The sequence below is a fragment of the Pleurodeles waltl genome, chromosome 9 (assembly GCF_031143425.1).
Source record: "Pleurodeles waltl isolate 20211129_DDA chromosome 9, aPleWal1.hap1.20221129, whole genome shotgun sequence".
NCBI lineage: Eukaryota > Metazoa > Chordata > Amphibia > Caudata > Salamandridae > Pleurodeles > Pleurodeles waltl.
This window is the reverse complement of record NC_090448.1, coordinates 1,086,790,146-1,086,812,511: the sequence shown is the minus strand read 5'-3', so window position 1 is coordinate 1,086,812,511 and position 22,366 is coordinate 1,086,790,146. Positions and strand designations below refer to the sequence as shown.

The window sequence follows — 22,366 nt, the reverse complement described above, 5'->3', positions numbered from 1 at the left end:
TGCCCTCACCTGTGGTATATTGCACCCTGCCTTAGGGCTGTAAGGCCTGCTAGAGTGGTGACTTACCTATGCCACAGGCAGTGTGAGGTTGGCATGGCACCCTGAGGGGAGTGCCATGTCGACTTAGTCATTTTCTCCCCACCCGGAACACACAAGCTGGCAAGAAGTGTGTCTGTGCTGAGTGAGGGGTCCCTAGGGTGACATAAGACATGCTGCAGCCCTTAGAGACCTTCCCTGCCATCAGGGCCCTTGGTACCAGGGGTACCAGTTACAAGGGACTTACCTGGATGCCAGGGTGTGCCAATTGTGGAAACAAAGGTACAGGTTAGGGAAAGAACACTGGTGCTGGGGCCTGGTTAGCAGGCCTCAGCACACTTTCAAATCATAACTTGGCATCAGCAAAGGCAAAAACTCAGGGGGTAACCATGCCAAGGAGGCATTTCCTTACAGTATAGATTTAGTGGTCTGAGATCTAGAATGGGTCTGAGAGTGCCATCCTTTTTGGGAATGATGAAGTATAAAGAGTATACCCCTGTTCCTTGTAGAGATATTGGGACAAATTCTATTGCCTCTTTTAGTAGTAGCGAAAGTACTTCTTCTTGTAATAGAATATTGTATTCTGGGGACAACCTCTGATAACGTGGAGGAATGTATGGAGTCAATGCCCATGCACAGTATGACTGAGAGGAGGCGTCACTCGATCCTGTGACTCCGAAAAGACTTCTTCGAAGAAAAACAACCTATAACACTCCGAGCCCAACACTAGATGGTGGAAGCAATGCATAGCATGTGCATCTGCAGCTACACATGCCATCGAATATGCATATATATATTGCATTGGCAGAAGAAAATGAAATACATCAGCAAAAGGTGGTGACTTGGCTTAGATTTATTGATAACTTATTTCTCATTTGGGATGGTACAGAACAAGAGTTTGACGCATATTTCAGGATTTGGAACACCAACATAGCCAATTTGAATTTTACTTATGAAATCTGTGCTACACAGGTTACATTTTTAGATACAAAAATCTATATAAAAGAGGGTTTAATTCAGACAACATTACATAGAAAAGTGACAGCTACGAATTCAATATTACATGCAAAAAGTTTTCACCCCCCAAAAACCAAGTGGAATATTCCTTATGATGAATTTTTGCGAATAAAGAAAATCTGCTCAGAACCCGTGGAATGTGACAAACTTCTTAAACTGTCTGAAGACAGATTTGTAGCTAGACAATATTCCAACAAATGTCTATTTTAGGCTAAGCAACGCTTAAACAAACTATCTAGAGAACAATGAATCCAGAATGTGAATCATCCTCTAAAACATGACAAACAGCAACAGTTGCGATTCATAACCACGTACTCACAAAGTGCTACACAAGTTCTAAAATTTTTGGAGAATCATTGGCCAATTTTATTAATGGACACTGTAGTAAGAGAAATCATGGGACAATATCCTCAAATGACATTTAGAAGAGAATCCAATCTAAGTGATAAATTAACACACAGTCACTTCCAGAATATTAAAAAACAAAACTGGCTACAAAAGCCGGGGTTCTGGAAATGTAGTGATTGTAAAGCATGTAAAATCGGGAACAATCAGCAAGAATATTTGACGAATACTGGAAATGTGAGAGTAATTCGAAAACACTTAACCTGCAAAAGCCGTTTTACAGTGTATGTGATTGAATGTCCCTGTGGTCTAAAATATATTGGCAGCACGATTTGTGAGACGAAAAAGCAAATTTTAGAACACATTCGAGCAACTATCAACCTAGATAGGAGTTATGCTACTGCAAGGCATATGAAACAGAAACACAGCAGTAAATGGGAACTAATGAAATATTTTGTAATTGACCAAGTACCAAAACAAGAACGGGGGGGGGGGAGATAGAGAAAAGAAGCTACGTCAGTTGGAATCAAGACACATATTAGACATTCGTTCTTTAACTCCGCTTGGTCTTAATCAGGATGAAGAGCTATTTGTACACTTATAAAGACAATGAAAATGATATATATTGTTTGCTATACCCTTTGGGATTAATAAGCTAGGAGGCAGTTACCTCTTTATGGCCATTTGGCCTTGTCTCTCTTTTTTCATTCATTCTTATTTATTTTGTGTGGCATTCATATGGGCGCTTTCAAATTCATTAACAAACTTCACAAGCATAGACACACTAATGTTCAAGTGTAGAGTAAAGATTCAATTTTGAATGGTTAGAATTTTTAAATTAGATATAAATATTGACATCATCAAACACTAATATTATCTATTCAACACTTGAGTTTAAGTAATCACTTGAGATTTAGATGAATTAATCTGCTGTAATATATAACATTGATAACTACATTTACCAGAATTCATTGCATGGGCATAAAAGAAAAAGTAGAGAGATCCGTGCAAAATCTATACAATTTATATATTATTCAGCAGAGTTTGCCTACAGTAATATATGATGCTATGGCCTTTGAGATGTAAACAAGCGCGATTGAAATTGGTCTTTTGTTTGTGCTTTTGTGGTTTTTGGTTTGCATATTTAAAGCGCCAGAAGAATGCACAGGAAGTTCCTGTGAACAAGGTCTGGTGAGACCGAAACGTGTCAGGGGAGTCCTGACTTTGTTTGTTTGATTTTTGTTGAGCTCGCATATTAAAGTGAAGGAGAATAATGGTACAACCTCAGAGTGTGGTTTTCTCTTTATCATAAACCAAGAGAATCAGTAATATACATATATATATATATATATATATATATATATATATATATATATATATATATATATGAAAAATGTCACTTACCCAGTGTACATCTATTCATGGCATGTTCCGCTGCAGATTCACATGCTTTGTGTAAGGAAATGCCTCCTTGGCATGGTTACCCCCTGACTTTTTGCCTTTGCTGATGCCAAGTTATGATTTGAAAGTGTGCTGAGGCCTGCTAACCAGGCCCCAGCACCAGTGTTCTTTCCCTAACCTGTACCTTTGTTTCCACAATTGGCACACCCTGGCATCCAGGTAAGTCCCTTGTAACTGGTACCCCTGGTACCAAGGGCCCTGATGCCAGGGAAGGTCTCTAAGGGCTGCAGCATGTCTTATGCCACCCTGGGGACCCCTCACTCAGCACATACACACTTCTTGCCAGCTTGTGTGTGCTGGTGGGGAGAAAATGACTAAGTCGACATGGCACTCTCCTCAGGGTGCCATGCCAACCTCACACTGCCTATGGCATAGATAAGTTCCCCCTCTAGCAGGCCTTACAGCCCTAAGGCAGGGTGCACTATACCATAGGTGAGGGCATAGGTGCATGAGCACTATGCCCCTACAGTGTCTAAGCAAAACCTTAGACATTGTAAGTGCAGGGTAGCCATAAGAGTATATGGTCTGGGAGTCTGTCATACACGAACTCCACAGCACCATAATGGCTACACTGAAAACTGGGAAGTTTGGTATCAAACTTCTCAGCACAATAAATGCACACTGATGCCAGTGTACATTTTATTGTGAAATACACCCCAGAGGGCATCTTAGAGATGCCCCCTGAAAACATACCCGACTTCCAGTGTGGGCTGACTAGTTTTACCAGCCTGCCACACACCAGACATGTTGCTGGCCACATGGGGAGAGTGCCTTTGTCACTCGGTGGCTGGTAACAAAGCCTGTACTGGGTGGAGGTGCTTCTCACCTCCCCCTGCAGGAACTGTAACACCTGGCGGTGAGCCTCAAAGGCTCACCCCCTTTGTTACAGCACCCCAGGGCATTCCAGCTATTGGAGATGCCCGCCCCCTCCAGCCACGGCCCCACTTTTGGCGGCAAGGCCGGAGGAGATAATGAGAAAAACAAGGAGGAGTCACTAGCCAGTCAGGACAACCCCTAAGGTGTCCTGAGCTGAGGTGACTCTGACTTTTAGAAATCCTCCATCTTGTAGATGGAGGATTCCCCCAATAGGATTAGGGATGTGCCCCCCTCCCCTCAGGGAGGAGGCACAAAGAGGGTGTAGCCACCCTCAGGGCTAGTAGCCATTGGCTACTAACCCCCCAGACCTAAACACCCCCCTAAATTGAGTATTTAGGGGCTCCCAGAACCTAGCAAGATAGATTCTTGCAACCTGAAGACAAAGAAGGACTGCTGACCTGAAAGCCCTGCAGAGAAGACGGAAACACCAACTGCTTTGGCCCCAGCCCTACCGGCCTGTCTCCCCACTTCAAGAAAAACTGCAACAGCGACGCGTTCCACAGGGTCCAGCGACCTCTGAAGCCTCAGAGGACTACCCTGCATCTAAAAAGACCAAGAACTCCTGAGGACAGCGGCTCTGCTCCAAAAAAGAAACAAACTTTAAAGGACTGCACGTTTCCCGCTGGAAGCGTGAGACTTTCCACTCTGCACCCGATGCCCCCGGCTCGACCTGTGGAGAACCAACACTACAGGGAGGACTCCCCGGCGACTACGACCATGTGAGTAGCCAGAGTTGACCCCCCCCTTAGCCCCCCCCAGCGACAACTGTAGAGGGAATCCAGAGGCTCCCCCTGACCGCGACTGCCTGCTTCAAAGAACCCGACGCCTGGTAAAGACACTGCACCAGCAGCCCCCAGGACCTGAAGGATCCGACCTCCAGTGCAGGAGCGACCCCCAGGTGGCCCTCTCCCTTGCCCAGGTGGTGGCTACCCCAAGGAGCCCCGCCCCTTGCCGGCCTGCTTCGCTGAAGAGACCCCTGGGTCTCCCATTGAACTCCATTGCAAACCTGACGCCTGTTTGCACTCTGCACCCGGCCGCCCCCGTGCCGCTGAGGGTGTACTTTTTGTGCTGACTTGTGTCCCCCCCGGTGCCCTACAAAACCCCCCTGGTCTGCCCTCCGAAGACGCGGGTACCTACCTGCTGGCAGACTGGAACCGGGGCACCCCCTTCTCCATTGAAGCCTATGCGTTTTTGGCACCACTTTGACCTCTGCACCTGACCGGCCCTGAGCTGCTGGTGTGGTAACTTTGGGGTTGCTCTGAACCCCCAACGGTGGGCTACCTTGGATCCAACTTTGAACCCAGTAGGTGGTTTACTTACCTACAAAACTAACTAATACTTACCTCCCCCAGGAACTGTTGAAAATTGCACTGTCTAGTTTTAAAATAGCTTATTGCCATTTTTGTGAAAACTGTACATGCTATTTTGCTGATTCAAAGTTCCTAAGTTACCTAAGTGAAATACCTTTCATTTAAGTATTACTTGTAAATCTTGAACCTGTGGTTCTTAAAATAAACTAAGAAAATATATTTTTCTATACAAAAACCTATTGGCCTGGAATTGTCTTTGAGTGTGTGTTCCTCATTTATTGCCTGTGTGTGTACAACAAATGCTTATCACTACCCTCTGATAAGCCTACTGCTCGACCGCACTACCACAAAATAGAGCATTAGAATTATCTCTTTTTGCCACTATCTTACCTCTAAGGGGAACCCTTGGACTCTGTGCATGCTATTTCTTACTTTGAAATAGTACATACAGAGCCAACTTCCTACACTATGCATATTCTGCCATCTAGTGTTGGGCTCGGAGTGTTACAAGTTGTTTTTCTTCAAAGAAGTATTTTTGAGTTACAGGATCGAGTGGTGACTCCTCTTAGGCTCCATTGTGCATGGGCATCGACTCCATGTTAGATTGTTTTCCTGCAGAAGGTAAGGTAGGAGTGATAGAGCATAAAGAAAAGAAATTTGGATGCATTTTACTATCCATCTAGCTAGCCCTTGCTTGGAAATAGCGTTACCAGTATGTGGTTTTTCAAACGCCACAAATAATTGTTTGGTTTTCCTAAATGATTTAGTTCTATCTATGTAATACATTAGAGCTCTTTTAATATCTAATGTATGCAGGGCTCTTTCTGCTACAGAGTCTGGCTGTGGGAAGAAGACTGGTAGTTCCACTGTTTGTTTGATATGAAACAGTGATATAACTTTTGGGAGAAATTTTGGGTTTGTTCGAAGTACAACTTTATGTTTATGTACTTGTATGAACGGTTCTTGAATAGTGAAAGCTTGAATTTCACTAACTGTTCTTAATGAAGTAATTGCAACTAGAAAGGCAACTTTCCATGTTAGGTATTGAATCTGACATGAATGCATAGGTTCAAATGGTGGACCCATGAGTCGTGTGAGCACTATGTTTAGATTCCACGAAGGCACTGGAGGTGTTCTAGGTGGAATGATGCGTTTTAATCCTTCCATGAAGGCTTTTATAACGGGGACTCTAAATAAAGAGCTGTGTTGTATATTTTGCAAATACGCAGAGATTGCAGTGAGATGTATTTTAATGGACGAAAAGGCTAAATTTGCTTTTTGTAAATGAAGCAAATAAGTTACAATGTCTTGTATTGATGCTGAAAGAGGGGCAATTTGTTTAGATTGACAGTAATACACAAACCTTTTCCATTTGTTTGCATAACACTGCCTGGTAGTGGGTTTTCTTGCCTGTTTCATTACTTCCATACATTCAGTTGGTAGTTGTAGATATCCAAACTCTATGACTTCAGGAGCCAAATCGCTAGATTGAGTATTTTGGGATCTGGGTGCCTGATCACTTGTTTGTTGTGCGTTAACAGATCTGGTCTGTTGGGGAGTTTGATATGTGGTACCACTGACAGATCTAACAGTGTTGTGTACCAGGGTTGACGTGCCCACGTTGGTGCTATAAGTATGGGTTTGAGTTTGTTTTGATGCAGTTTGTTGACTAGAAATGGAATGGGCGGGAGAGGGGGAAAAAGCGTAAGCAAATATCCCTGACCAATTCATCCATAGAGCATTGCCCTTGGATAGAGGATGTGGGTAACTGGATGCGAAGTTCTGGCATTTTGCCTTTTCGCTGGTGACGAATAGCTCTATGCCTGGCGTTCCCCAGTGGTGAAAGTATGTCTGAAGCACTTGGGGATGAATTTCCCACTCGTGTGTTTGTTGATAATCTCAGCTGAGAACATCTGCCAATTGGTTGTGTATTCTTGGAATGTATTGTGCTACCAGATGAATGTTGTTGTGGATTGCCCAATGCCAAATCTTTTGGGTTAGGAGGGACAGTTGAGATGAATGGGTCCATCCTTGTTTGTTTAGGTAATATATTGTTGTCATGTTGCCTGTTTTGAAAAGGATGTTCTTGTGCGTGAGAAGAGGCTGAAAAGCTCTGAGATGCTAGGAATACAGCTAGAAATTCTAGGCGATTTATGTGAAATTGTGTTTGGTGTCCCACTGCCCTTGAATGTTGTGATTGTTGAGGTGTGCCCCCCATCCAATCATCTGTTGTAAGTATGGTCTGAGGCACAGGGTCTCGAAAAGGCCGCCCTTTGTTTAGATTTGTGGAATTCCACCACTGGAGTGATATGCGTGTTTGGCGGTCTATCAACACTAGATCGTGAACTTGACACTGTGCCTGCGACCATTGCTGTGCAAGGCACTGTTGTAAAGGCCACATGTTTAATCTTGCATTTGGGACAATAGTGATGCACGATGACATCATGCCCAACAGTTTCATTACGAATTTGACCATGTACTGTTGGCCTGGCTGAATTTGTGCTAATACATTGTGTAGAACGCTTGCACTCTTTGTGGACTTGCAAGTGCTGTTTGTGTATTCAGGGGCATATTTATACTCTGTTTGCGCCGAATGTGCGTCAAAGATTTTGACGCACATTCGGCGCAAACCGTGCACCATATTTAAACTTTGACGCCTGAGCCCGCGGAAGTCAAAATTCCTCTGTGCGAGTCATTTTTTGGATGCGGGAAACTGCCTTGCGTTAATGACATGCAAGGGAGGCGTTCCCGGCCAAAAAATGACTTTAAGGCCTGTGCGCCTTATTTATACGCCTGCGTCATTTTGACGCACAGGAGAGGGCAGGCCTTAAAAAAACAGCGCACAGCCTGATATGCGCCGTCTTTTAACGCCTGGGTTAGGGCAGGCGTTAAGGGACGTGTGGGCTCACTTCCATGGTCTCTGACCAAGGAAGGGGTCCAGAGGTGCTCTTCCCTGCCCCCAGGGACAGCCCCTGCCACCCTCGCCCAACCCTGGAGGACACCCATGAATGGGGGAGACCCATCCCAGGTAAGTTGAGGTAAGTTTTTTTTGTATTTTTTTTAAGTGGCATAGGGGGGCCTAATTTGGGCGCCCCTACATGCCACTGTGCCCAATGACCATGACCAGGGGACAGAAGCCCCCTGGGCATGGCCATTGGGCAAGGGGGCATGACTCCTGTCTTTGCTAAGGCAGGAGTCATTTCAGTGGGGGTTGTGCGTCATAAAATGGCACAAGTCCGGTTTGAGGCATGATTTTTGCCTCAAAACTGACTTGCACCATTTTTTGACGCACAACCCCCATTTTCCCCTACGCCGGCGCTGCCTGATTTGAGTCATTGTATTTTACTCTGACCAATCTGCAGCGCCGGCTAACGTCATTCCTTAAATTAGGCGCCCGCATGGCGCATAGGAATGGCGTTAGCCGGCTGTAAAATGTTTGACGCAAACCAGCGCCGGTGCCGGTTTGCCTCAAAAAGTATAAATATGAGACGTAGTGTAGCTCCTAAATACTGTTGAATTTGTGCAGGTTGTAGGTGGGATTTTTGGTAGTTTATGGAAAACCCTAGGGTGTGTAGGGTTTGTATTACATAATGTGTATGGTTTTGACACTGTGTATGACTGTTTGGTTTTATTAGCCAATCGTTGAGATATGGGAAGACATGAATGTGTTGTCTTCTTAGGTAGGCAGCTACTACTGCCAAACATTTTGAAATACTCTGGGAGCTGTTGTTCTCCCGAAGGGTAACACCTTGAACTGATAATGTTTTCCCTGAATTACAAACCTGAGATATTTTCTGTGCGCTGGATGGATCAGTATATGAAAATACACATCCTTGAGGTCTAATGTTGCCATGAAATCTTGCTGCTGTAGCAGTGGGACCACCTCCTGTAGTGTTACATTGTGAAAGTGTTCTGACAGGATGTAAAGATTGAGAGTTCTGAGATCTAAGATTGGTCTTAAGGTTCCGTCTTATTTTTGGAATAAGGAAGTACAGTGAGTAAACCCCTGTTGCTATCTGATCTTGTGGTACAAGCTCTATCGCTTGTTTGAGTAATAGCGATTTTTACTTCTTCTTGCAACATTGAGATATGTTGGGAGGAGAGATTGAGTGGTTTTGGAGGTATATTTGGGGGAATTTGGGCCAATTCTATGCAATAACCATTGAGGATAATAGATAATAATACCCAGTTGTCTGTTGTAATGGGTAGCCAATTGTTGTGGAACCTTTGCAGTCTTCCCCCCCACAGGTGAGGTGTGAGTTGGGAAGAGATGGAGTAAGTCACTGTTTTGCCTGCTGTGAGGCTTGTTTTGTTGATTGATATTTTCCCCTGCCTCTGGGGAATTGGCCTCTGTAATTACCTTTAAACCCACCTCGTTGGTATTGAGGTTGGTAGGTTGACTTTGATTGTGAGGTGGATGCCTCAGGTGTTTGTGCTCTAAAAGCACCTCTGTATTGAGGTTTCCAAAAGTATCCCCTATATTGTGTCGTATACAAAGCCCCCATGGCTTTAGCGATGTCTGAGTCTTTTTTAATTTTCTCAATAGCCGTATCTACTTCAGGGCCAAAAAACTGTTTTTGATTAAACAGTATATTAAGGACTGCCTGTTGAATTTCAGGCTTAAACCCTGAAGACCTAAGCCATGCGTGTCTCCCTATAGTAACAGCAGTATTAATTATTCTAGCTGCTGTGTCTGCAGAATCTAGGGCTGATCTAATTTGGTTATTGGTAATAGCCTGCCCTTCCTCAACTGTTGGTTGTGCCCTTTTTTGTTGGTCTTTGGGGAGATGTTGTATGATATCCTTCATCTCGTCCCAATGGGCCCTATCATAGCTAGCCAATAGTGCTTGGGAGTTGGCTATTCTCCATTGGTTGGCTGCCTGCGATGCTACCCTTTTGCCGGCAGCATCAAATATTCTGCTCTCCTTGTCTGGTGGTGGTGCATCCCTAGATGACTGAGTTGTATCTCTTTCTGGCCGCGCTTACAACTACAGAATCAGGAGGCAGTTGTTGTGTAATGAATGCTGGATCAGAGGGAGGTGGTTTGTACTTTTTCTCCACTCTGGGAGTAATGATCCTGGCTTTGACTGGCTCTTGAAATATCTGGTGTGCATGCTTTAACATGCCTGGAAGCATGGGAAGGGACTGGTAGGTAGTGTGTGTGGAGGATAATGTGTTAAAGAGAAAATCATCCTCTAAGGGCTCAGTGTGCATGGCGACATTGTGGTAGGATGCCGCCCTAGCTAAAACCTTAGTATATCTGGTGCTATCCTCTGGTAGTGATGGTTTGGAGGGATAGCAGTCTGGGCTGTTATTAGGAATAGGATCTGGATCATAGAGATGCCGTGGATCCACATTGTCTTGTTGTGAATCAAACGAATGTACAGGAGACTGTACAGGTGTGGGAGTAGCAGGTGGAGAGACAAGCAGGTGAGGAGACTGAAGAGGAGAAAATTGTGGAGGTGGAGATTTTTGTTTAGTCCTTGGCACTTTAGCTGGTGGCTGAGCAGTGTCCAAATGTTCCTGAAAGGCCAGCTTCCTCTTAGGCTTCAGAGGAGGTGCAGGTATGATCTTGACATTGTCCTTGTGAATGTGAATTCTGGCTTGCCTTTCATCTATGTCCTCCATTTCTGTGTGTTCCTCTGAAAATCTATGGCTTTCTTTAAGTACTTTCGAAAGTCCATGTTCCTCCGTATAAACTGGCCGTTTCAGCTCCGAAGCTGTTTTTTTCAGGATCGAAACGTTGGGGGTGGATGATGGCCTCGGCTCCGAAAGCGATTTTCTAGGTTTCGACTCGAAGGTTCGATGTCTGCTAGTTTCGGAGCCAGTGCTTCTGCTCGAGTCCGAAGGCTTCGGTGGCGTGGATTTTTTCAGTGCCAAAGTTGTTGCTTGGTCACCGAAGGTCTTTTTGCGGGTCGAGCCAAGGCCTTCCGGCAGTGGCGTTCCCAAGGCCTTATGTTTGGGCTTGGCTGGGACAGGGGCAGGCGTACTCATGTGGTGTCCTGCCGTGACCGGTCTGTCCTCCTCGAACTCCTGCTCGGAGTTGGACCCTTGAACGGAGACTGCAGTGTGCATAATCTCCTCTTCCTCGACGTCGAGACGTTCAATGCTCTTCGACACCATCTCCAGTCTTCGTGCTCTTCGGTTTTGGAGAGTTTTCTTTGAATGGAAGGATCTGCAGGCCTCGCAATTTTCCTCTCGATGGTCTGGGGAGAGACAGAGATTACAGACGAGATGTTGGTCTGTATATGGAAATTTGGCATGGCACTGAGGACAAAAGCGGAATGGGGTCCGGGCCAAGAGGCTTCCACGCGGTCGGCCCGACCAGGCTCGAGTTGGGCGCGGGCGCCCCAAAGGGCGAGTAAAGATGTTTGACCCGACGGTACCGAAGTGTCGATGATTCACGATTGAAACAATACCGACGAGAATTCACGAGTTATAGAACTTTTCCGACTCGAACTATCGGAGCGAAAAGAAACACATCCGAACCCGATGGCGGAAAGAAAACAATCCAACATGGAGTCGATGCCCATGCTCAATGGAGCCGAAGAAGAGGATTCACTCAATCCCATGACTCGAAAATACTTCTTCGAAGAAAAACAACTTGTAACACTCTGAGCCCAACACTAGATGGCAGAATATGCATAGCATGTGTATCTGCAGCTACACATGCCATCGAACATATATATGACACTCAACCCTCTTAATACTTACCTGTACTAACCTTTAAAACCTTTACCACACATACCATTTACCATTCATGCCTTTACAACGAAATTTGTTGTAAATGCATGTGTGGTAAAGGTATATTTGTGGTAAAGGCATGCGTGGTAAAGCCATGCGAGGTAAATGCAAATGTGTTGTAAAGGCATTGTGGTAAATGCATTTCGTTGCATTTACTGCTTTGTAAGTGATGTTTCCCCAGTGGACACGGCCTTGGTGTCTAGATACTGCGTCAACAATCTGCCTTCTAGTGGGGCATATTCAAGTATGGTCTCACCCGAAAGGTTGTCCACCCTCCAGGCATGCCTCAATTGCATATATTGAAACAATTGCGTTGCACTGAGCTTATAGGTGTCACGGAGTGACTCGTAGGACATGAGGTCTCCCCTTCCATCACATCCCCAATCTTGGAGATTCTGATACGGTCTCAGACCTCAAAGCCTGTCAACTTACTAATTTCTGACAACCAACTTCCCTCCCACAAGGGCATCGCCCTAGTAGGCCTGCGCAGCCATCTCAATACTTAATTAGTCCATGCCCCAATAGTCGCCTCGGTGGCCGGTAGTAGGCGCTTCTCTCCTGTAAGGAAATGCCTCCTTGGCATGGTTACCCCCTGACTTTTTGCCTTTGCTGATGCTAAATTACGACTTGAGAGTGTGCTGGGACCCTGCTAACCAGGCCCCAGCACCAGTGTTCTTTCCCTAACCTGTACCTTTGTCTCCACAATTGGCACAACCCTGGCACCTAGGTAAGTCCCTTGTAACTGATGCCAGGGAAGGTCTCTAAGGGCTGCAGCATGTCTTATGCCACCCTAGGGACCCCTCACTCAGCACATGCACACTGCTTCACGGCTTGTGTGTGCTGGTGGGGAGAAAAATGACTAAGGCCCTCATTCTGACCTTGGCGGGCGGCGGAGGCCGCCCGCCAAAGTCCCGCCGTCAGATTACCGTTCCGCGGTCGAAAGACCGCGGCGGTCATTCTGACTTTCCCGCTGGGCTGGCGGGCGGTCGCCTTCAGACCGCCCGCCAGCCCAGCGGGAAAGAGGCTTCCACGATGAAGCCGGCTCGGAATCGAGCCGGCGGAGTGGAAGCTGTGCGACGGGTGCAGTTGCACCCGTCGCGTATTTCACTGTCTGCGCAGCAGACAGTGAAATACATGTAGGGGCCCTCTTACGGGGGCCCCTGCAATGCCCATGCCAGTGGCATGGGCACTGCAGGGGCCCCCAGGGGCCCCGCGACCCCCCCTACCGCCATCCGGATCCCGGCGGTCCGACCGCCGGGATCTGGATGGCGGTAGGGGGGGTCGGAATCCCCGCGGCGGTGCAGCAAGCTGCGCCGCCGTGGAGGATTCAATGGGGCGGCGGTACACTGGCGGGAGCCCGCCAGTGGTGCCGGTCCGACCACGGCTTTACCGCCGCGGTCGGAATCCCCATTGGAGCACCGCCGGCCTGTCGGCGGTGCTCCCGCGGTCCTCCGCCCTGGCGGTCAAAGACCGCCAGGGTCAGAATGACCACCTAAGTCAACATGGCACTCCCCTCAGAGTGCCATGCCAACCTCACACTGCCTGTGGCATAGGTAAGTCACCCCTCTAGCAGGCCTTACAGCCCTAAGGCAGGGTGCACTATACCACAGGTGAGGGCATAGGTGCATGAGCACTATGCCCCTACAGTGTCTAAGCAAATCCTTAGACATTGTGGGTAGCCATAAGAGTATATGGTCTGGGAGTTTGTCAAACACAAACTCAACAGCACCATAATGGCTACACTGAAAACTGGGAAGTTTAGTATCAAACTTCTCAGTACAATAAATGCACACTAATGCCAGTGTGCAATTTATTGTAAAATACACCCAGAGGGCATCTTAGAGATGCCCCCTGAAAACATACCTGACTTCCAGTCTAGGCTGACTAGTTTCTGCCAGCCTGCCACACACCAGACATGTTGCTGGCCACATGGGGAGAGTGCCTTTGTCACTCTGTGGCCAGGAACAAAGCCTGTACTGGGTGGAGGTGCTTCTCACCTCCCCCTGCAGGAACTTTAACACCTGGCGGTGAGCCTCAAAGGCTCACCCCTTTTGTTACAGTGCCCCAGGGCATCCCAGCTAGTGGAGATGCCTGCCCCTCCGGCCACTGCCCCCACTTTTGGCGGCAAGGCTGGAGGAGATAATGAGGAAAACAAGGAGCAGCCACCCGCCAGTTAGGACAGTCCCTAAGGTGTCCTGAGCTGGTGACCCTTACTTTTACAAATCCTCCATCTTGTGGATAGAGGATTCCCCCAATGGGATTAGGGATGTGCCCCCTCACCACAGGGAGGAGGCACAAAGAGGGTGTAGCCACCCTCAAGGACAGTAGCCATTGGCTACTGCCCTCCCAGACCTAAACACACCACTAAATTCAGTATTTAGGGGCCCCCAGAACCGAGGAAACTAGATTCCTGCAACCTTAACCAGAAGGACTGCTCACCTGAAGCCCTGCAGTGAAGACGGAGACGACAACTGCTTTGGCCCCAGTCCTACCGGCCTGTCTCTCAACTTCGAAGAAAACTGCAACAGCGCTGCATCCAACAGGGACCAGCGACCTCTGAAGCCTCAGAGGACTGCCCTGCAACCAAGGATTAAAAGAAACTCCTGTGAACAGCGGCCCTGTTCAACAATCTGCAAGTTTCTTGCAACAAAGAAACGACTTTGAAGACTTCACGTTTCCCGCTGGAAGCGTGAGACTTTCCACTCTGCAGCCGACGCCCCCGGCTCGACCTGCGGAAAACCAACACTACAGGGAGGACTCCCCGGCGACTGTGAGCCTGTGAGTAGCCAGATACGACTCCCCTGAGCCCCCACAGCGACGCCTGCAGAGGGAATCCAGAGGCTCCTCCTGACTGCGACTGCCTGTAACAAGGGACCTGACGCCTGGAACCAACACTGCACCCGCAGCCCCCAGGACCTGAAGGAACCAAACTCCAGTGCAGGAGCGACCCCCAGGTGACCCTCTGCCTAGCCCAGGTGGTGGGTACCCCGAGGAGCCCCCCATGTGCCTGCCTGCATCGTTGAAGAGACCCCCGGGTCTCTCCATTGCTTTCTATACAAAACCCGACGCCTATTTGCACTCTGCACCCGGCCGCCGTGTGGCGCTGAGGGTGTACTTTCTGTGCCTGCTTGTGTCCCCCCGCTGCCCTACAAAACCCCCCTGGTCTGCCCCCCGAGGACACGGGTACTTACCTGCTGGCAGACTGGAACCGGGGCACCCCTGTTCTCCATTGAAGCCTACGTGTTTTGGGCACCTCTTTGACCGCTGTACCTGACCGGCCCTGAGCTGCTGGTGTGGTAACTTTGGGGTTGCCTTGAACCCCCAACGATGGGCTACCTTGGGCCCAACTTTGAACCATGTAAGTGTTTTACTTACCTGTGAACTTAACCTCTACTTACCTCCCCCAGGAACTGTTGATTTTTGCACTGTGTCCACTTTTATAATAGCTTATTGCCATTTTTGCCAAAACTGTACATGCTATTGTGATTATTCAAAGTTCCTAAAGTACCTAAGTGAAATACCTTTCATTTGAAGTATTACTTGTAAATCTTGAACCTGTGGTTCTTAAAATAAACTAAGAAAATATATGTTTCTATATAAAAACCTATTGGCCTGGAGTAAGTCTTTGAGTGTGTGTTCCTCATTTATTGCCTGTGTGTGTACAACAAATGCTTAATACGACCCTCTGATAAGCCTACTGCTCGACCACACTACCACAAAATAGAGAATTAGAATGATCTCTTTTTGCCACTATCTTACCTCTAAGGGGAACCCTTGGACTCTGTGCACACTATTTCTTACTTTGAAATAGTATATACAGAGCCAACTGCCTACATCTCCCACCTCCATATAAGTACTGGAGACATGATTTCCCCTCCCACTGAAATCTCTCCAACTAGAAAGTAGAATGATCTCCTGGTGCATATATCGACTCATTGATGTTAATCATGTGGGCCGCCCAATAGTATGCCTCCAAGTCCAGCAGAGACAGTCCCCCGCTATATTGATTCCGCTGCAGCGTTTTAAGAGCAATGCGGGGATGCTTCTTTTCCCATAAAAAGAGCCTCATATCTCTTGCCAGAGACTGAAAATAATTTAGCGGGATTCGATAGTACGTATTTTGCAAAACATACAATAGCTTCAGGAAAGGAATCATTTTAAATATGGCCACCTGTCCCATCAGGGTGGGTGGGAGGCCTCCCGAGCACTCCATGTCCGCTTGACAGGTTCTTATCACTGTCCCCAGGTTACGGGTGTAACAAATATCTGCCTTGTGTGTTATATTTATTCCCAGATATTTAAACCCCTCCCTCGAGTACTGCAGACGGCTTGGGAGGGGATGAATCACCGCATACACCTGTGTGGCATAGAGCACAGATTTTTCCCAGTTAATCTGGTAGCCGGATTAGCTCCGATATTCTGCAAGCACTTGAAAAAGTCTTGGAAGTGTCTCAAAGGGCGTTGCCACATATGGAAGTATATCATCTGCGTACAATGAAATGCACTCCTCTTCTATCTCCCCCTCTTTCAGTTTAAACCCACTTAACTCTGGATGTGCCCGAATCTGACATGCCAACGATTCTATTGTGAGGGCAAACAACAGCGGGGACAGGGAACACCCTTGCCTGGTCCCCCTCGCTATGGTGAACTCCGATGAAAGGGTTCCATTCACCCTTACCGCAGCCACTGGGCTGCAGTAAAGCAGCCTAACCCATTCTCAGTATCTAGAACCGATGCTACATCTCTCCAGAGTACCTTCGAGGAAGGGCCAATGCACAGTATCTAAAGCTTTTTCGGCATCAAGGGCCAGAAACGTGTGGATCTGGGTGCTGCAAAAAAGGACGTTTCCAGTTATGTGTACGTCGTAGATTATACCTTGTGGAGCGCCCCGGCATAAAGCCCGATTGATCTCTATGGACCAAGGGTGTGTTGACTCTATGTAGGCGCATCACTAACACCATGGCTAGAACTTTCACCCCTACATTAAGGAGGGAAATAGGTCTATAGGACGAGCAGAAAGTTTTAGGCCTCCCTACCTTGTGAATTACCAGTTTCTGCCTGTCTCAGGTCTGGAGGGAGGGCTCCTTGACGTCTGGCCTCCAGGAACATGTCCAACAGCTAAGGAGCCAAAATATTGCTAAACCTTTTAAATAACTCCGCTGGGAACCCGGGACCTTCCCTGAGCACAGCTTTGTGATAGCCATTTTGATTTCTTTCAGGGTGATATCTCCTTCTAACATCTCCAGAGCTTCTATATCCAAGACTGGGACATTGAGGCCCTGCAAATATCCCATAATCCTGCTGACATCCTGTAAAGGGTGTGCCGCATATAACTCCTGGTAATATCAGGCAAAAGCCTCCGCTATTCCTTTATTAGAGGTCACCTGTTCATCCTCCATGGCCACTATCTCATCTATCCACCTGGCTTCCGTTTCCTTCTTTCCCAGCCAAGCCAGGAGCTTCCCTGCTTTATCCCCCATCTTGTATAGCAGTATTGGGCACAATGCAACTGGGCTCTAGCCTTCTGCTCTGCTGCATCTCTATATTGAGCCCTTGCAAGCTCCAACTGGTGAAGAGCAGTGGGGGTGGGGGTGACAGAACCCGTCCCAGAGCCTCTTCCAGAGCCAAAAGCTGTCTGTCATATTTTCTCCCCATTTGCATGGAAATAGAGTTCAGTGTCCACCCTCAGTCCTGCAAGTCTCTCAGTCCTGCAAGTCCCAGGCACCCAGTCTCGATCTTTGCATCCCCTCTGGAGAAGTAGGAGTACTTTCTTTCGGCGGGGCGGGCCCACCGCCACAGGTCAGACAGTCCAAGGGATGTCACAAAGTGATGTAACGGGTGTGTGTGTGTGGGGGGGGGTGGATTCTTGGTCACTTCAGATCCATCCACTGCCGTCACCATCACATCATTAAAATCACCCCCTATCACATGGAGCGAAGCCTCTGCCTTTAATAAAATCTTCCAATTTCTCGAGTAAGGTACTGAAGCTTGGCGGAGCATAAGCACTCAGGAGCAGTAGCTTTTGTCCCCCCCATGACCCCTGTACCCCCACATATCTACCTGTCGGATCCTTCCAATGCCTTATGGGTCGGAAGGAAGGGGACTTACGGATCACAATCACCCCCCGCCCCTCCCCCCCCTCTTTGAGCCAGTTAAAACCTATTTGTGCCAATGTAACATAGGGCCCTCTACCCAAGAATTCACACTTCATGCCTTTGAGATGTGTCTCCTGCAGGAGCACTACATCCGGATCTAGCCTCTTTACATATTGGGAAACCAACCCACACTTTACCTTGTCCCCCAATCCATTGACATTCCAGGATGAAACAGAAAGGCCTGTGGATCTACCCTGGGAAAACCTGGATCACCCATAGAGGCCATAATTATTCAGAGGACGGTAAAAGTATGTGAGAGCACGCCCTGCTGCCCCCACAAGAGCCCATGGGGTGCCCTGAGCCAGACATCCCACCAGAGGAGACCTGCTATATGTCTGTGTCTGCAAATTTCTTACTCTAAACAGCAACACAAAAAAACCAACTTCTTCAAAACGAGTAGCACTTCCACCCCCAGCAACCCTGTCAGTACGAAACCACAAGTACCGTCTCAGCAGGAGTTGAGGTCTGTAGCCCCCCTCCCTTCAGTTCAAAACTGTCAACCTAGCAACAAACCACGTTTCTTTAGATATGAGAGTACTTCAATACAAATTCCTCATCCTCTCCAGGTGCGGGGGGAAGCCGAAGGAACCAGTCATTTTCCTCCGGCCTCATATTAAGGTATTGCCTCCACAGTCTTATCACCTCCGCTGGGGGGGGGGGCCTCTTCCTCAGTTTCTAAGCGGCTAATTGCCTCCACCAAAGGATGAGGAGACTCAGTTTCTGACTCAGTGTCCACACCTGAGCTAGCCAATTTTGATTCTAGGACTCTAGACAGAAGAGCAGCATCGTCTGGCACCACCGGGGGCTCCGGGGCCGACGACGGAAGGATCATCACCTTAGTGTAGTGGTCCATATGGCCCTGCTTGGGCAGCTTGGGATCTTTTAACTCTCGTCATCCTGTCTCCTCCACACACATGGTCACTCCCAGAGACACCAAGGGATGTCCCGCGGCGAGGCCCTCTCAAGCCACAACCCCCATCCGCACCAGCAGTAGGCAGCTTGCAGTCCACCAAGATGAAGGGAGGGTCCATGCACACGAGGGTGGGGAGGAATATACATCCCTCACAGGGGTAACTCACCATTGACACCCCGGGCCCCAGGACACCAGACCATCCAGGCACCTCTGCAGTCAATGCGCTCTCCCAGGCGTCTCCCAGAGGAGGTGCAGGCCGGTCCAATGTAGGAGTGACGGGGAGCCTGAAGCAAGAAAACCAGGTTACAGTTGTATGGGGCTATCTCTCCCCCTGACACAAAAATGCTGGAATCCGCTAGTAGACACCAGTCCCCAGGCCACTCCCCACTCTCAAGAGGAGTTGCACAGGACCTCCCCTGCGCGATCCCGCTGGCGATGCAAGGGCTCCATCCACAACCGCTGTCTCCCACCCTTCGTTTGCGTTATAAAATGCCCTTCACAAAGGGCCAGCCACCCAGGACCTCTGCCACAGCAGGGTCACTGTTATAAGGATTGTCAGATTCTGAGTGGGCGGGGAAGGGGCTGGGGTGCAAGGAGGGGCCCATAGACAGGTAAATTGTGTGGGGCCTCTCAGCACCCCATCCCAGGCGTCATGTTCTTTTTGGTAGGCCTCCAGGCCTTTATCACCTACATCGTGAGACCCCCAGTATTCACCGCCCGGGGGTCCCCCCCATGCCCTCTGCGATGCGATCTGGTCGGCGGACCAGGGGCCTCACCCAGCGCACCACGGTGTGCATCCATCTACCTGGGGGTTTCGCTGCTCTCCCCGTGGCCCAGACTTGGAGGCAAGCGGATATCCACTCAGGATTCGGGGAGACCGGAGCTTCCTCACTAAGCGTCCATCCCCAGCGCCATCTTGGCTCCACCCCCTTCTTTAATGCCTTTGTCTCTTGTAGGTAGTACGAGTGCTCTTTGCACGTCCAGGCTATGCAGTGTCCTTTCGGCTTGTGACTTTGGTTCTTGGAACAAGGCCAGTAGTTGGATGCTCTTGTTGATGTGGAATTTTAATATTACCTTTGGTAGAAACTACAGATTTGTTCTTAGTATGACCTCGTGAATTTGTAGGTATGGTTCTATGATTGATGAGCACTTGTAGCTCGCTAGCCCTCAAAGCGATGTGATCACTACTAAGAAGGCAGTTTTTAGAATTAGGAACCTCACTTTTGCTTTAAGCATGGGATCAAACGGTTCTGTCATCATCACCTGTGAGTACTACATTCAAGTTCCACAATAGTATTGATGCCTATCTTCGTGGTGCCACCCTTTCACGCTTCCCGGAATCTTTTCATCACTATTAGTGTGAAGAAGCTGTTCTTTGTTGTTTCCCTAGTGTATGTGACTATTGTGGCCAAATGAATCTTTAATGACAGGTAGGTAATCAGGCCGTTGTCTAGTAGTTGGGTGAGGTATGTTAGCATCGTACTGTGCTCTACCCTTGTTTCTAGCTTTCCCTGCACCAGTGAATGTATCTGACCCACTTGGCTGCATATCACTTGTGTGGGTGGCATACTCTCCCATCTTGCATTGCTAGCAGGTCCTGTGTTGCTCTTATGGGTATGATATGCCCTCTAGACATCTATAGGGAATTCAAGTACCATGTCTGTCTCACCCACCGTGGAGTGATGAGTAAGAATGATTTTCTTAACTGTTGGGCCTTGTCCAATACACTTGGGATCATGAGGAATCAGTGGAAAGGCGTATGTGAATCTCCCTGACCAGTCTATCAACAGGGCATTCCCTTTGGGTTGGTTTGGTGGTGCGGAAATCAGGATACGTTTTCTAGGCTTTTGAACAGGTCTATGACTGGGGTGCCCCAGTGTTTGAATACGGATCCAGTACCTCTTGTCTCCGAACTTGGGAGGTGTTTTCTTGCCTGTTTGGTCTGTCTGCTTCTGTGCTCGGTTTTCCTGGGAGGTGTATTGTTGTTTAGGATATCATGGTTTAGGTTTAAACTTATAGTAATTGATAAAACCCCAAAGAAAGGGAAGCAACCCCAATCAGTATAAATATGAAAGAGAGCAAATAAGTCATGTTTGTTCTATATTGGAGGGGCTAATAATTATAACTTTGTCGTACAAGGCAGCAGCAAGAAAGACTAGTCTAAGATTATTCTGCTTGAGTTTTGTTTTTTAGGAATGACACTAAAATGTTGTTTCTTCTTGCTTTTGTTTCTTACAGATTTTTGTGCTTGGATTAAAGATTCAGGTCTCAGAAGTAGGTTTTGGGTCTGATCCAATTATTTTATTTTATTCTTTCACTGACTGGTGAAGTGGCTGGCTCGTAAGAAAGTTGTCCAATATGCACTATCACATTATCCCACAGACATACAATAGGTAAAAACCCTTTGATTTATCAACCCCCCTTTTCTAACAAGCCAGTGCTGGTAACGGGCCAGCTACTAAAATACCCAGGCTTTGAACATTCAATGAAAGGTATAGTGATAGGTACTTGTGAAAAGATTCATGTTGCCATGTACACGGGATAGTGGTGAAAGCATGACAGAAGACTTTCCACTTACCAACACATATCAGAGCTACAAATTGTCCAATTGTTATGTAGGACACAGTTAGCTAATCCTGTCTTTTTACCAAGCTGCACTTTACTGCTGGGGTTTTTGATCCCATACTTAAAATGTGACCAGCAAAATTTTGAGTCCCAGAATAAAATGCAATGTCTGTTAAAAACTCATGAATGACTTGAAGTGCGACATATGCCACGAGTACATTTGGCAGCTTTAAATGTTTACACATCAGCAGCACCCCCTTCATGCAGTCAGGCAAAGAGTGCATAAAGGAAGTGGTAAGCATGAAGTATCACGTTTCAGATGCCTAGAAAGCATGGCTACAATATGGTGGCAGTCAAAGTTTTAAAGGTTTTGCAAGGTACTATGCTGTTGGCAGGGCTGATCACCACTACAATGTCATAATATTCAATAAAGAGTAGGTAAATGACCCTCTAAGGTTTTTAATAATTTCTTATAACCACTGTGATAAGCAGTCTCACTTTTTAAATCTGTTAACCCTTTAGATGCAGAGGACAACCTGTTGATGTCCTCCGCACTATCTCCGCCGTGTGGAGGACATTAACGAGTTGTTCTCCTGGGATTCTTGGGGGAAGCCTGGGTTCTCTGACCAGAGGCTTCCCCACATGGTGGTATCAGTGGGGGCTGAAGAAGAGTCGCTTCCGCATCAGCCCTCACCCGTGACGTCAGAACGGCACACAGCGTGGGTGAACACCCTACCTCTGAGCACTGTGTGTACCGTATACTTGTGTACTATTTACACATGTAGATTTATGAGTGAGCGCCAATTTGTTTTCCTTTTTCACCTGTGCTGTCTATCTGACCCAAATGACTGGTCATGGATGCATAATCTTTCACAGGCCATTAAATGAATAGCTGTGCGGACTTGGAAATTAGTGCATCTACTTCTGAAAGAACTTTAATCGAA

The 22,366-nt window shown here is 47.6% G+C and overlaps 1 long non-coding RNA gene across 1 annotated transcript in view; it reads left to right on the top strand.

Annotated features, from left to right (window-relative positions):
• Positions 1-5,627: 5,627 nt before the first annotated feature.
• The window catches only part of LOC138260350 (uncharacterized), a 153,088-nt gene continuing 136,349 nt past the window's right edge, over positions 5,628-22,366 (top strand). The window contains exons 1-2 of the long non-coding RNA XR_011198840.1: positions 5,628-5,666; positions 21,096-21,131. This is a non-coding gene — a long non-coding RNA (uncharacterized lncRNA). The remainder of the gene's footprint in view (positions 5,667-21,095; positions 21,132-22,366) is intronic.